This window comes from Schistocerca americana, chromosome 1, assembly GCF_021461395.2.
Source record: "Schistocerca americana isolate TAMUIC-IGC-003095 chromosome 1, iqSchAmer2.1, whole genome shotgun sequence".
NCBI lineage: Eukaryota > Metazoa > Arthropoda > Insecta > Orthoptera > Acrididae > Schistocerca > Schistocerca americana.
In genome coordinates, this window is record NC_060119.1 from 167,651,612 (window position 1) to 167,666,263 (window position 14,652).

Below are 14,652 nucleotides of genomic sequence, written 5' to 3' on the forward strand. Positions count from 1 at the left end.
ATGACTCAGATGATGTACAAGTTCATTATAGGTATGATATTAAGCAAATTTTATTTTTTTAAATTTAACTGCCATGCTACGGGACATAGATGTTGGACATGGATACTGGATAATTCAGATGATGAAAGATAAAGAAAATGACTGTGAGCCATCTTGTAGTTACACCAATGGCCACAATGAACCTAAATTAGTATGGTTGACCTGGGATATAAATCTTGCTCCTATAATATGCATGAGATTACGCCATGTTTAGTCAAAGTGCCCTCAGTGCCTTCATGTAATGATGGAGAACAGTTGTTTTCAGCTAACTTTCAGCATTTAATAACTGAAAGCACATCTAAAAAACCTTTGTTTGTGAAACAAGCAATATTCTGAATAAATATTGGTCAAATTGTTTTCAAACACACCTCTGCATAAAAACTATGTGGCAGATTCTAGAAAAGAAGTACAAATCTGAATCACAGATGAGGAGATCTGGAGCATGCGCAGTACATTATCAGTTGGAAAAAGCATGAAAAATTATTGGTATGACAGACACTATAAAAATGAGACTTAAATATGACCAGAAAAATATTTCTAAATTCATCACACACAGGATACAAGTACAATCTCAGCATTTACTTCAATGATTATATCTACACTCTCCTAACACTACATCTTCATGCTACTTTGCAGAATATAATGTATAAAAAATATGCAGAACCTACATCAAATAGTAGTTTGAGATATATATAATTTTTACCAAGCAATTTACTTCAATTTCAAAATTTGCAAATAAGCTGACTAAAATGGATATTTACATAATAGAATCAAACTTAATGATGTTCCAGCTGAACCTCCCTGTTGTGGTAAGATGCGTTAGATATAATTAGTTATTGATTGGTAATGAATTGTCTACATATTGATTTTTCTGTTATAATTGAGAAAATAAATATAAACTTATAAGCACAACTATTTACCAAGCTATTGCTACTGCCATCGTTCGAGACTGTGCACCCAGATTAGAAATTTACAGATCAACAATACAAATCTTAACAATATTACAATGATTGTCCTATAACTGAATACCTAATTGAAATGACTAACAGATCTTCTGTTACATTCACTTATCAACATCATGCAATTCACATATGGTGGTCATCTATAAGACACAAACACAAAAGTTTACCTAGTGTTGGGTCACAGACGCAACAATTTTCTGAAAATATCCAGTCCATGTCCTCATACATATTCCACAAGCCATTGTATGTTGGTTGGCATACCACTACTAGTCATTTCCTTTCCTGTCCCACTCACAAACAGAGTGAGAGTGTCTTGTTTAACAAAAGTGTAACTTGTCTTTTGAGTGGTAATTAAAGGTAATTGTAAAATATTCACTGCTGTCAACTGTTACCTACCATGAAAGAAAAAGCAAACTGTAGGATTTACGGTATTCTGATGTGCCCTGTTAGTTTTAGTGGATTTTTCATTATAGGTTTATTTCTGTTGACTTTAATCTTTCTCTATTTTATCCTCTAATCTCTTTGGAATTTTGTTTTCAATTCATGATTACGTGAGTACACATCAGAATTAATGTTCATTTAGCAAATTTCAGTGTACTAAAATCCAAAAAATTATCTTACGTTATACATTTAAAAGCTTTTGACTAATGTCCTATAAGCCATTAGTACTATTTTAACAATTTTGTGTCAGTACATTTATTTGTGAGGGCTAAAAAGTTTGTATGCTAGAAGCCAACAAAAAAATTAACAATCTTTTTAAAGGAAACTAAATGAAGTGAGAGAATATGAGAAACAGAGACTGCATTTAACCTACTGCAAGTGTAAGACTGCATTTAATCTACTGCAAGTGTACAGAAAAATGTAATTTTTTCAGCCTATTGGACTACACGACATCTTTTCGATTTATTCCAAAATGCTCTCAGTGTACAAAAACCTTATTTAGATGGCATCTCGGGAAAGAAGAAAGATTACAGCTTAATGTTCAGAGGATAATGTGACCACTAGAGACATAGTACTCACACAGTAGGAATCTACACAAGAATTACAATCAATAAAGTATCTCAGTTCCCCCCCTCAAAATTCACAACATCCAATGCTATAAAATTTTTTATTTGTCTTTAAGCGGTTACATGAAAGTGGAGGAGTCAATATAATAGAGTTCAAGTGGTAATGATCCAATAGTATTGTATATTCTGATGAAGGCCTCTTGTAATACCTGTAGTGACAAAACTGTTGCTTCATTTTACAATAAGTCATAGTTTGCAACTAAGAAAAATTTTATGGAAACTGACCCTGACTGAAAAAAACCTACAAACAATCAACAGTACATGCCAAATACAAGAATCAAGTACAGGACTTTGCTCCTCAAATATGCAGCATGCTTCATTCAGTTTCACTAACATTTGTAAAGTGTACTTTGTGTTACAACAAAGTATTAAGATAATTTTGAAACAATAAATTACTTGTTTTACGTTCATATGGCATAAAAATGGAGTATTCTTTACTGACACAGAGATGTAACACATCTTGATCGTTTGATGTATAACTGTAACAACACTGCAGTAGATTGGCTTCTGCCTTCATTCACACGATATAGATGACAATATTGAGATAATTAACTGCTGTTTTTTTTTTCAAAATAAAAACTGAATACAATACAGTATGTGAACAAAGTGAAAAATACTTGGCCAGATATTCAACGATGGCATTTTTTAAAGCAAAAATGCTCTTTTTGTCAATACAGCTTCCAATTATATCGGTCTTCATTGCCCACATTCCATCCTGAAGCATAATTTTGGAATTTCTGAAAAACATAATCTATTTCTGGTATAATGTCTTTAGTGTACTCAAAATGTTTTCTACCCTCCATTTTCTTTTCATATGGAAAAAGAGATGGAAATGAAATAGCAACAAATAGGGTGAGAAAGGTAACTAATGACCTAGCACTGTTCTGATTTCCTTTTTCTCTGGCATGAAATTACAGACACATATCTCTTCCACACTGAGAAACTTATACATGGAAACAGTTAGATTATTTTTAAAATGGTCATAACATGATGAAAAATTTGTTTCACGTAAGTTTTTTGTCAGTATTCAAAAAATACCACATAAACCTTGTATAAAGTTTCTCATAATTAATACCTGCCCCCACAAGTCATAGAACATGACAAGGTGGGGTAGCTTGTGTGCCTCAATGATACAGATAAGAGAATTGTAGGTACATTCACAATTTAGGATGGGAGAGGTCATACTAGCATACAGTTTCTGAAGAGATGTAACAGCATTGCCAGTAGTTGCAGTGGCAATCATTTAAGTGACTGACTGATCTGGTTTTGTAATATTAGCCAACATGGCCATGGTACGTTGGTATTTGAAGACTTGCGGTTGTACTGTATGGTTTAAGAATGTGGTATCCTGCTGGGTAAAATATTTCCAGGAGTAATATACCACCCCATCCAGATTCCATATCAGACACAGCCAGGAGATCAATGGAACAGGCATGCAGCCTGTTCACAGTTAACATCTTTATCCTTCATCAGCCAAGGGAGGGGGAGGGGGGCTGTAGAGTGAGACCAAGGTTTGAAGACAATAAGCATGTTCAATTGGACATAGGTCATAATAGTTATGCAGAAGCTTGTACAGGATAGACTACCTTGGACAGCTGCATCAAACCAGCCTTTGGTCTGAACCCCATGACAACAAATAAAAATGAATTACAGGTACCAGAAACAGAGATCAATGTGTGATCATTAAATGAAACACTGAGTGCGAAATTCCTTGTCATCTATATAAATAATACACTCAGGTGGCACCACCACATGTATAAATTAACTGAAAATTCAGTTTTTCATGATTTTCACTTTGAAATCTCTCTCATTGTTTTGACTTGCAGACAGAATTCCCACTGATCTCTATTTATGGTACTTATAAATAATTTTTATTTGTTAGAATTGCATACTATCACTCACCACTGTCATACAGGATAATCACGTGGGAAAATACAGCTAAGTATTTATTCAGCAGAAATATGCAGTAAAAATTATTGTAATCTGTCAGGTATTTGTAGTGGGGATGGTTAATGGTGACTTGTCCAGTGTTCATTCCATCTTACTGTGCAATATTTCAGCCACTGACAGAGCTGTCTTCTTCAGGTGCCATATGCTGCATTATTATGCGTATTTGTTGTCTGGTATAGTTCAACAACCAATGCAGTAATATCTGTCAGGTCCTGTGAGCTGTGTTGTTATGTGTATTCACTGCCTGGGCTCCACCCTAAGTGTTTGGAATCCAGGTAATGAGTACACATAATAACATGGCTAACAGCACATGAAGAAGTTATCTGGATGAGTCAGTCATTGAAGTATCACACAGTAAAATCTTTTGTATTCTTCAGTGTCCAAAAGCTGCAGATGTCCCTCTGGCTTTGTTACTAAAAATGTCATTCTTTCCATTGAGACTGGGCTGCAAAAAATCCTGAAAACTCCATACCTCTCCTGATCCACACACTCCCACTTCCTGCTTACTTCTTAAAATACACAAAAACAACCATCATGGATATCCCATAGTAGCTGATATCAAAGTCTCCACTGAATTTAATACCTAAACTGTGACATCTGTCACTCCTTTCACATTAGATGCCCCCTTCCTTACAATCCACACAACCACAGCAAATGTATCTGCTCCACCATTCAATGCCTCAACACCCACACCAACAACCTCTCTCAGGTTTTCCTCCCGCACGACTACTACTCAGATCTTATTCGCAAATAAGACTTCATAGCAGTATCATTCTCTACTCTACCCTACCCTACCCTACCCTCCCTCCCCCCCCCCCCCCCCCCAACCAATCCCATCCCTGCCCTGCCCTGCCCTCTGCCTAATGCAGTTCTCGCATCCAAAAACTTTAGAAGCACATCCCTTGTCATTCAGGACTCTATACAGTACTCTGCCAAGACTATAATTTTTTAAAATGAAACCCTGAAATGAAATTCTCTCTCTCCCTGATATCCTCCTCACACCATCCTCTGACACTACCGTCACCTCTCCACCGTCTGCAACATCCTAGTGAAACCACATGACATTCCCAAATCCTTATCCCTGCCCAAAGGTTTCTATTCTGGCAATTATCACCACTGTTAAACCTGCCATCTTGCACTAGTATAAGAAAAGAAGCACTGGTCCCACCTTGCCCCTTTCAAAATAGCCATTTTTCTTCTAATTTGCATATATAAAGTAATATGGAATTACTTTTTATATCAATGAGATTGAGTAAATTAGCACTATAGTCATAGTTGTTTACATTTTACAGAAGTAGCTGAAAAAGGGAAATGGATAGGTTGAAGTTAAATATAGTGGGAATTAGTGAAATTCAATGATCAGAAGAATTGGATTTTTGGTCAGGTGAGTAGCAGGTTATAACCAGAAAATCAAACCGGCGCAATGCAGAAGGTCTAAGAATGAACAAGAAATCAGGAATGCAAGTGAACTACTGTGATCAGCATAGTGAACAGACCATCACAGCCAATACTGAGAAGACCACCACAGCCTACAAGATAGAAAACCGCAATATTCAGCAGCAGTAAAAGTATAAATAGGTACAGCTTCTGAAGATGAGATATAGTCTGAAAAAAATATATGATGAGAAAAATATATTCAGTACATCACAAGATACAAAAATTTTACTGTGACGGCAGATTGGAATTTGAAGGTGGGGAAAGGCACCAGGAGTAGATGACATTCCCTCAGAATTATGCGATCTTTGGAGGATCTATTGTGAGAAAACTGTTACACTTAGTATGCATGATGTATGAGGCATACAAAACATCCTTAGACTTGAAAAAGGATGGAACAAGTCTAATATGAAGGAAAGCATATGCTGATAGATATGTGTTTAGTGAAGTTATGTTTGCAAAATACTAATCTGACTTATCTATCAGTTTGAGATATGGAGATATGTAGGAATAGGTAAGGCAATACTGATCCTATGATTTATCTTAGTAAAGAAGCTGAAGACAGACAAATCCATATTTACAGCTATTGTAGATTTAGAAAATATTTTTGACAATGTTGGCTGGAATATACTCTTTGGAATTCTGAAATTACCAGGGATAAAACACAGGCCACAAAAATTGCCTATGACATGTTCACAAAGCAGACTGCAATTACAAAAGTTGACAAACATGAAAAAGGGGCTATAATTGAGAAGGATTGAGACAGGATTGCAGCCCATCCTCCACGCTATTCAGTCGGTGCAATGAACACATGAAAAAGTAAAACAAGGTTAATGGAGATTAATAGAATGAGTCAGGCAATGCTGGGGCTGTTAGGTTATGAAGTGAGACACTAAAGGCAGTACACGAGGTTTTTTTTATTTGGGCAAAATAAGTGATGATGCCAAAGAAAACAGGACATAAAATACAGACTGTCAATAGTCAGGCAAAATATTTATGAAAAAGAGAAATATTTCAACAGCTACCATAAACTTTAGTGTTAGGAACCTGCTCAGATATCTGAGCATCATAACGTGCTCCTTCTGGGACACAGGGATGTGAGCCCGATCCAGATTGATCTTTTTCGCAGATAACAACAGTGGCTGGTGAGGTGGTCAGTCTGGATGTGGTTTTTAGGCAGTTTCCCACATTCCATTAGGTAATCACTGGGCTGGTGCCCACATCCCATCTCAAATACATGTTATGTAAACATATAGAAAATGATCTCACACATGCACTTGAGATTTACATATACAGATGGTGTACACAGACTTTGTCCTGGGAATTGATAAAAGACTGATGACCATAGATGCTTAGTCTATCTACATCCACAATTATCATTATTAGTGTTCAGAAGTCTTTTCTGAATGTATTAGTTTGTAGGTTGTGCTTGTATGGAAGTTACATGTGGCCAATAAACAGTATAGGCAAGAAGAAAATAGAAGCTTTTGAAATATGGTGCTACAAAGGAATGCTAAAGACCAGGTGGGTAGATCAAGTACGAGGGTTATTCCAAAAGTAAGGTCCGATTCACCGTAACTATTGAAATTTGGCGCCAATGACAAAACACGCATGCGCGCCGACTCCCGGCAAGCCTTGCGCGTCAAACGCCGCCATTCGCTTTGTTACTGTTGCTGAGTGTAGTTCACAGTGTCACTTTACAATGTTTAAGACAATTGATCAGCCCGCCGATTGTGAAGTAAGGGCAGTGATACGGTTTTTGTCTGCAAGAAACAATTCAGCGGCGGAAATCCATCGGCAGATTACTGAAGTGTACGGTCCTAACATAATGAGCGACAGTAAAGTGCGCAAGTGGGTGCGAGCTTTTAATGAAGGACGGGATAATGTGCACGATGAACCACGGTGTGGCCGACCATCAGTGATTTCAGACGATTTGGTCAATGCGGTTGACAAAAAAATTCGTGAAGATCGCCGATTCACTATTACAGACGTAGACATGCATTTTCCGAATGTGAGTAGAACAACTTTGTACAGAATTGTGTCTGAACATTTGAAGTTTCACAAATTGTGTGCCCGTTGGGTTCCCAGGCTGCTTACTGAGCCCCAACGAATGAAAAGAATGGCTTTTGCTCTTGATTTTTTGGAGCGATATCATAAGGAAGGTGACAGTCTTTTAGACAATGTTGTCACAGGGGATGAGACATGGGTTTCTCACATCACTCCAGAGTCTAAACGTCAGTCAATGCAATGGCGTCACACGTCATCGCCAGTCAAGGTCAAGGCAAAGCAGACAATCTCAACACGTAAGGTTATGGCGACTGTGTTCTGGGATAGACGTGGAGCATTGTTAGTCGACTTTATGGAGAGAGGAACAACAATTAATAAAGCCGCCTACTGCGCTACCCTGACTAAACTTCGACGAGCAATCCAGAATAAGCGACGTGGTCTTTTGTCGTCTGGAATCTTGTTGTTGCATGACAATGCCAGACCCCACACTGCAAATGAAACGCAAGCTCTGATCAAGAAATTTGGATGGGAACAGATGGACCATCCTCCTTACAGTCCGGACCTGGCGCCAAGTGATTTCCACCTGTTCCGTTACTTACAGGAGTTTCTCGGCGGCAAGCGCTTCGACACAGATGATGAAGTGAAAGAAGCAGTTAAGGACTGGTTATCGTCACAGGCGGCCGATTTCTATAACATGGGCTTTCAAAAGCTTGTTGAACGATGTGACAAATGTTTAAATAAGTATGGAAGTTATGCAGAAAAATAGATAAAGATGTAAGGAATGTAAATAAAACAATTGTTTTGAAAAAACATTTTAGTTTTGATTTTTTTTTTATAACCGGACCTTACTTTTGGAATAACCCTCGTAATTAGTCAGATACTAAATCATATTGGTGAAAAATAGATTTGTAATACAACTTGAGAATAGACTGATAGGACACATTCCTGAAGTGACAGAGAATAGTTAGTATGATAATTGAAGGAAGTGTAGGAGATAAAATTTTTGGAATGAGACCAAAGCTTCAGTACAGTAAGCAGCTCCAAATTATTGGTGGAGGATGCAGTGTTTATGGAGGTCTGAAAATATTTGCACAATACAGTCATGGAGAGCTCCATCAAACAATTCTTTGGACTGATGAATACCACAAAACACTACTTTTTCAAGTAAAATGTAATATATTCTTTCTTCAGACAATCCTAGAATGTCAGTTATATGTGAATTCCATAGTCCTGAAGAAATATTCATTCAAAAGATAACTACACTCCCAGCCTTCTTTAGGTGCCTGATGCTGACACAGTGCCTCAACTATTCAGTGAATTGTCTCCTTTACTCCTTAGATAGATAGTTATTTCCATATATCATTTGAGCAAATTATATCATACGCCTTTAATTGCTCAGAATATTTCTTGATGTTTTCAGCTGTAGTTGAGGACTTGGGGTGTCTATCATTTTGATCATCTTCAAGACCATTATATATAATGGTTACAAATGGAACAGGCTTTTTAGAAACCTTCATTAACTTTGGATGAATTTCTCTTGGTGAAAAATACCAATAAAAAGCAAACATTTGTATATTCACCATATATGTGTCAGGCTTCAATTTTGTCCAGTGGGATAAGGTGAGAGTCACAAGAATTTACCAAATATTAAGCACCACTGCATGAACACAGCAGAGTTACTTATGATAATTCTCCTGTATACATGTTTTCATATTGATTTTTGTGTTATTCTTTGAATATTCATTGTAGTTAATTTAGTTATCCTAATTATATTGTTTTCAAGTGTTACAGTTTTTGAAAACAATGGTTCATGAATAATATTAAGTACTATTCAAAAGCTGCTGAAATTGGAATTTTGCATGCAAATAGTAACAAAAAATGTGTGTGAAATCTTATGGGACTCAACTGCTAAGGCCATCAGTTCCTAAATAGTAACACATAAACTGAATAACACTTAGAGTATCTCTGTATATCCTTCTTGAATGATTGGTGCTAGTTGCTGAGTACTCTGGTTAGCTGTGCATTTATGGTTTTATGGTGGATGAGATTAATGAGCAGCTTTTCTATAAAGTTTTGATTTCAACTTTGAAAATCTGCTGCAGAAATGCACCAAAGCTTTTGGAGACAATTTTTTAGCCCATTCATGGATTTACACTGGTGTAAGTGTTTAAAAATGTGCAAACATGGATCTTGTGAGGCTGACTGTTTGAGTCAGCCATCAGCTGACATTACAACAGAAAACATTCAGAAAGTGGAGGACCTGATAGTGCAAGGTCATACACAGACCGTTAATGATCTCTGCAATACCTGAAATAAGTTATGGTGCATGTGAACATAAACTTTTAGAGGAATTGAACATGACAAGGGCCACAGCAAAAATTGTGCCATGATTATTTCAAGGTGATCAGGGGCAACATTGCCTGGAAGTCAGGAGGAAACTTAACCAACCGCTTCAAGACAATCCAAAATTACCTTTCATGTTGTCAGTAGTGACAAAAGTTGAGTTTGGGTTTATGATCATGACAATAACCCGCAATCATTCTAATGGAAAAGTCCTTATTCACCTCAGGAAAAACAAGACTGGTAAGTATTGAGTAACATTATGTCCATGTTGCTCTATGTTTTTGTTACTGAAAGGATTGTTTATAAAGTTCTCCATCCAGATCAGCTGGTTCATAAAGAGGCCTGTCATGAACTTCTCAGGTTATAAAATCTATGGTACTAAGGTATGATAATGTTTGTCACAATAACCAGGATTAAAACAAAGATATTTATCTGAAATTCATAGCTAGCAACTCATTAAATCGAGTTACTGACCTTATAGATGTCTATGCTTTGATAAGTCTGTTTCCCTTGCAGTCAGCAGACAAAATTCCATTGGTGTGCAACACCTACTGTAGTTTTCCAGTGATGATTAATGGAAGAAAATGTATTATTCTGTGAAATTCATAGTTAGCAGCTTATTAAATCAAGTTACTGACTTTGAGATGCCATGGCAACAGTAATTTTGCTATGCTTCAAATGGTTTTGTTTCCTTTGGAATCATCAGATAAAAGCCATGGGTATGAAACACTCACTGTAGTTTTCTCAGTGATAATTAATGAAAGCAAAGGTATTATTAATTTATTTGCATAGATGAATCTGTTTGTTGAAAGTACCACACACCAAGCTATTAAGAGTTTCATCAACTGTTCTATTAATGAAACAGTCGGAGTATGCTGTCCAGTGTATTTTCTACTTTCTGCTTAACTCTCAATGGCTCACCCATAATAAAATTGATCTTTCTACTGTATACTTAATATAACTACACTGCCTGACAGAAAAAGTGAAACATAAAACATATCGTCCGATGTCAATGCAAATTCACGCTCATTCACAACATTGGAAGGTTTATAAACGAATGGAGCTACAATTATCCACATAGAATGACCTTTAGAATGTATTAGTGTTGCCCATGTTTGTTGTTGTTACCACATATGGTAGGATATGTAAGGGACGCAAACAGCATCAGGCGCTGAATCAACACTGTGAAAGACACGGAACTGCTGCACACCGAGCATTATCAGCACAGAGTTTGAAAGGGGCCTCATTGTGGGTCTACATTTAACCAGTTAGTCAAATTCTGCAACATCCACATTTGCAGGGCATTTGGATGTGACAGTGGTCCAACATTGGACTGCATGGGAATATGAGGGTTGGCACACTTCTCCTTGATGTTCTGGTCAACCACATCTGACCATCACAAGGGACGACTGCTGTACAGTGCACCAAGCACATCGTAACCCATCCACAACTGCTCCTGCAATCTAAGGATAAGTAATGAACCATTTGCAACATTATATGTCATCCCACACCACTGGTCAGAGACTAGCAGTAGCTGCATTACAGAATTACCCTCCCATGCGTAGACTGCTGTTAACATCATAACACAAATGGCTGCGTTTAGATTGATGCAGTGACTGGGAAGCAAAGACTATGGATGACTATGATGTTGCATTGTGTTCAGCAATGAACCGTGGTTCTGCAATACTGTGCATGATTGATGTTGGCATTTATGGCAATGACCTAGAGTGTCATTCCACTCTTCCAACACTTAAGAGAGGAACAGCACTGTCACTCCTGGCACTGTGTTGTGGGAAGCTGTTGGGTATGACTTAAGGTCACAGCTGGTAGTGATTAATGGAACTAAGATGGCAGGTCACAAATATCCTGCACACCCTTGTGATACTTATCATGCGACAGAATCATGATGCCATTTTTCAAAGAGACGATCCACATATGGTACATGTAGCTATGAACTGTCTGCCTGATGTTTAGGTACCCCTGTGGCAAGCAAGATCCCCGTCCGTGATAGAACATGTAAGAGACCATCTTGGATAACCAATTTGTTGCAGTGCCAGTACATAGGATATGTAATGCCTTTACGACACCCTTTCCAATTGAATTATTCCATGCATCCAGGTCAGAGTGAGATCAATGCCTTACTAGTAAGTGGTCTTATACTGTCAGTTTCTTTGTAAATGTGAATCAATTCTGCTATTACTGAAATAATATCACATTCTCTTTTAACCTGTGAAACTTCATTTTGTTCCCTCCTCCCTTCTGGGTGCTTCACCTTTTTTGACAGACATTGCATTTCATTCCTATTCGCCAATGACCTACGCTTTTCTCTTGCAGACTTCAAGTGCTTTGCAGATTTGTGTTTTCAGAAAACAAATACATCCATATAAAGAACATTATACTCTGTGAATTTGAATAAACTAATATCATTTCCAGAATAATTAATTAGCTTTCATTTTCCCGGCGGGGTCAGGGATTTTCTCTGCCTCGTGATGGCTGGGTGTTGTGTGCTGTCCTTAGGTTAGTTAGGTTTAAGTAGTTCTAAGTTCTAGGGGACTGATGACCATAGATGTTAAGTCCCAAAGTGCTCAGAGCCATTTGAACCAATTAGCTTTCATTAATTACCACTGACAAAAATACTAGTGAGTACTGCACATCAACTGAATTTTGAAAACTGACTCTGACGGAAATGAAATCATTAAGTGGTGTCATGATATCTGAAAACACAGCAGCTTGGTTTAAAATTTTGCTAACTATGATTTTCAAGTAAATATTTGATTGCTAATCCTGTCATCATCTTCTTGGAGTGTAAGTATGTTTTATGAACCACACCACTTTTGCTCATGATTACCTTAATGACAGTGTATTTGTTTTGACTGTGAACCACAGATTCAGATTTCTAACAATTTATTTATAATAGTGTAACACATACTAAATGGTATTCACCATCATCATCACATCATCAGCCACTTATCCACTGCTGGATAATGTCCTCCTCCTTTTCAGATATATGCATCCATATTGCTCTTGTAGATTGTTTAAATGTCATTAGGTCTTTGTTTCAGTTCTTCCTTGTCTTCTGGAATCCAGAAAAGAAACTTCTGTGGTCCATTAATTGCCCATTCACCTAACTGCATGACCTGCCCACCTCCATTGCACATTCAATATGTTGATAATTAGATCTGCCACTCCAGTCATTCGCCTGACCAATTTGTTTGGTTCCCCACATTTTCCAGTTATTTTTAATTTCATTTTTTCATTGATAACTGAGCAACCCATTGATGATAGCAAACAAGGTTACTCTGCCTTTGACTCAGGTTCAATCCTTTCTACTGTCTCATGTTCAATTTTTGTATTGCTCTCTTGTTAAGTTTCACGAAACCAAATGAAAAACATATTTTGTGACACGGTCTCTGGCAGGCTGCTTGAATTTGCACACATGAGGGATTTATTTGTTAGCTTCAACACTAATTAACTCTGAAACAGTACAACATGTTGAATTTTTTCTTAACAATTATTTCTCAGTATAAATTATCCTGCAACACTCTCATGAGGTTTTCATACTGTTTGTGACCACCCCGTATCTTATTTTAATCTTATTACAAGTGATTTTCAGGACTTCCTTCAAACTTGTCCTATAACATTCTTCCAGAAACTGCTGAATTTTTCTTTCAATAGAGGGAAACATGAAGATGTTTCATATATGATCCATTAACACACACTCATTTATCATTTTTTCAGGATCTAAAATCTTCCCCTACAGCTACTGAGAATAGTTTTTGGGAAATGAAAACTCTTTTCATGAACCCTGTTTCACTGTTGGAGTTTCTCATTAGTCTGATGAAGTCTTCTGGAAACTGTAACAGTGAAGTATATATTCTCCAGAACGTTAATCTAAGTTCAAGGGCACCCATACCCATGGGCAAGGGGGCTGCCCTTCCCCCTTCACCTTGTAGCTCACAGGGAAAGGAAGAAATATATTGCAGTCAGGTATTTTCTTTCAACAAAATTAATTACACAAGTTTTTTAAAAGGGCCGGAACTGGAAGAGTTTTATGGCTACTTACAAGTCACCAGTTATCTTCCAGTCTACTGTATGGGCACCCTTGGCTAAGGTGAATCAATGCCTTGTTTCTAGGGAGTTGTTGGTAAAGAATTTGATGAAAATGAGTCAAAGGCTTTCTCAAGAAGTAGAAATTACACGCAAATTGGTAATTTGTGCTTATTAATGTCTTCTATAACATCATTCATGACATGTGTATGTCTCATTGCACTAGATCCACTTCAAATGCAAGTTATTTTCTTACCAGCTGGTGGTAATTTTTGTGAATATCTTGTACATTATGGAAAGTGGGCCAATAGGTCCATAGCTTGTTTTTAATTTGTGTCTCCATTGTTGCAAATAAAATAGTAACGGCATTGTTCCATGTTCGAGAAATCTTCTTTTTTCACAAATATTCAATAATTTTGGTTGTATAATTTTTCTTTCAACTCTAAAATAACATCCTCTTTCCTGTTTTCATATCCTGAATGACTTTGTACACTTCACCCAGCATTAATTTATGATTTTCATTGTTCACTATCAGTATTTCTCATTACTCCCTTGAATACACAAACATAAACAAATCTCACTTTTAATTATTATATTATTTGCCACTGTAACTGATAAAATGTGCTATCTACCATCTATGAAAATTTCTAATTTGTTTTCTTCATAATCTTATTGCTTTGAGTTGTATCTCTTGCCTAATTTCATTGTATCTACTCAAATCCTCTCAAAGGAATTGAAAAATATTTTTGGTCAATTCAGCATGTTCTATCATTTTCCTCTTAACATTTGCTTTAAATTCTTGC

At 36.9% G+C, this 14,652-nt stretch overlaps 1 protein-coding gene across 1 annotated transcript in view; it reads right to left on the reverse strand.

Annotated features, from left to right (window-relative positions):
* LOC124552186 (calcium-activated potassium channel slowpoke) overlaps window positions 1-14,652 on the reverse strand; it is an 881,186-nt gene that overhangs the window by 153,907 nt on the left and 712,627 nt on the right. The window lies entirely within an intron of this gene.